The sequence below is a fragment of the Pygoscelis adeliae genome, unplaced genomic scaffold, assembly GCF_000699105.1.
Source record: "Pygoscelis adeliae isolate BGI_AS28 unplaced genomic scaffold, ASM69910v1 Scaffold1000, whole genome shotgun sequence".
NCBI lineage: Eukaryota > Metazoa > Chordata > Aves > Sphenisciformes > Spheniscidae > Pygoscelis > Pygoscelis adeliae.
The window spans coordinates 216,283-218,449 of NW_008823952.1; positions in this window are offsets into that span (position 1 = coordinate 216,283).

A 2,167-nucleotide genomic window follows, 5' to 3' on the forward strand; every position below is an offset into this window, starting at 1 on the left:
TGCCAGCTCCGCTCGGGGCGGCACGGAGCTGGCTGACGAGCATCGTGCACGTGCGCGACGGAAGGATTGCACCCGCGGTGCAGGAGGAGTCTTTCAGACTTCAGCGATCTCCGGCTTGTCCACACGCAACACCCTGTTTAAATTACACGGTCATTCCAGCTGCTAAACTCCGTTTAGCTGCGGTTGCCTCGCGTGGTGCCGGTCACGGCAGCGGTCCCGGGTCACCTGGTTGTTACTACAGAAGCACGAACACCCTGTGCGCTTTGCAGAGGCTTGTCCACGGCACATCCCCTGTCCACAAAGCCTAGGAACTGAGGAGGCAGTTCAGGGGTCACGACGGCGAAGGGAGGAGTGAGGGCTGCAATGGTGAAACAGGGAAAAGGCAGTGTCCTTATCAAGCAGGGTTTTTTAATTTTTTTTTTTGTACTGAGCAGCTGGGCGCTCCTTAAAGAGACAGCACGGGGCCAGGCAGTTACTGTTCAGATCGAGAATTACAGAATTATCTTCATTCTCTCACCTAAGTTCTGAGTAGTGTTGTTCTCTTTTAACCCAAGGAGGGATTTTGCGGGTTTTATTAGCTTTACTGTTCTGATTACAGGCAAGCAAAACCATTAGCTGGAGTTGTAATATTTACCTGCTTCACAAGGCAGCATTATTCTGTCAACGCTTCCAAACTCTGAGTATGTGCGTTTTCTGAGGATTCCCCTTCGACCTGGAGCGGGATAATGAACCAGACGGCTCTGACGGCCGATCGGAAGGGTGGACGGGGCAGCCCGCCCAAGTGTAGCTCTGTACAGGGATTGTGCGGAACTTCATGCCTCTCACCTGGGATGGAGTCTCTCCTGTGTCTCTCCTAGGCCGTGCCCGGGTCGCTTAGGTCAATTAGCAACTTTTTTTTGTTTTGTCATCACTCTTCAACCTCTGAGGGCGTTGACCTATTTATTTCTTTAAGCGCCTTGCTTAAAGATACCTTACACAAACTGTAATAACACCCTTGGGGCCCCAGAGCGTCCTTGAAGTATTTCTGGTGCGCGGCCCGCCCCGAAGGGCCCCGCGTGCCCCCGGTTCCCAGCAGCTCTGTGGGTGCCCTAGTTGGAAGCCCGGGCGTGCTCCTGCATTTCCACCCGGGGGTCAGCTCGCCTTGCTGCCCGCCCGGGCCCTTCGCCCAGCGCCGGCAGCTTTGCCTGGGTGCAGCACTGTGTGCTTCAAGCTGCTGGCACTGTTAGCTATGTAGGGAAGGTATTTTTTCATATGTTATGTGAGTTAACTTTCGTGTTTGGGCACTAAACACTCTGTATTTGGGAGATGCTGTCCTGTTTCTTAGCAGTTTGCTCTCAGTGGATTTTTTTCCTCTATTTCAGTGTTTTTATTTCCACTTACTTCACGTCTTCTGGAAATTTAAGCCTTAGTGAGAACCAAGCTACGGAAGGTCCAGTTTGGACTGAAAATTTCTCACAATCTGTAGCTTTCTGTAGCAGCTTATTTAGTGCGTGTGTAACTGCTGTTTGATTAGTTACGGCTTGAGATAGCTACATTTTTTAGGTTGCGTCTGCCCTTGTGTTACAGTAGGGTAGTCCCATAAAAGTCAGCGATGTAAAGTGAGGGCAGATTTAGTTCCTGTGTCACTTCTAAAGCAAGATAAATGAGTTCTCCAGCACAGCGCTGTGTCCTGCTAGCTTGTCTGCTCAGCACACAACTCCTAAAGCTCTGCTCAGAGGACAAAGACTTAAAATTCTGTGAAGGGGATATTTCTGCAAGGTGGATTTTTTTTTTTCTTTTTAAACAGCAACCTAATGCAGTGTTTCAGGTTGTTCTTTCAGCAACACAGGCACAGTCTTACCGAGAACAAGAACTACGTAACAATAAAAATTGATCCTAAAATTGCAGTCATAAATTAGAGGTGTAACATTATAGGCATAAATTCTATGTATAAAGGAGGAGGAGTTGTCTCTCTCAGCTGAAGAAGGGTAACTTGGGTCAATTATTAGGGCTCTCTTATTCACTATTTTACTGGAAAAACCAGAAATCTGCATATGGGATGGGCTTGTAGCTGCGGGCAGTATTCCACAGTAGACTTCCACCTCTTTAGCGCGCTGCTGGGCTCCCTGAGAAACCTGCCAGGTGCTGAGGAAGGACTTTTGAGAAGAAATCTGATCGCTCGGGTCGC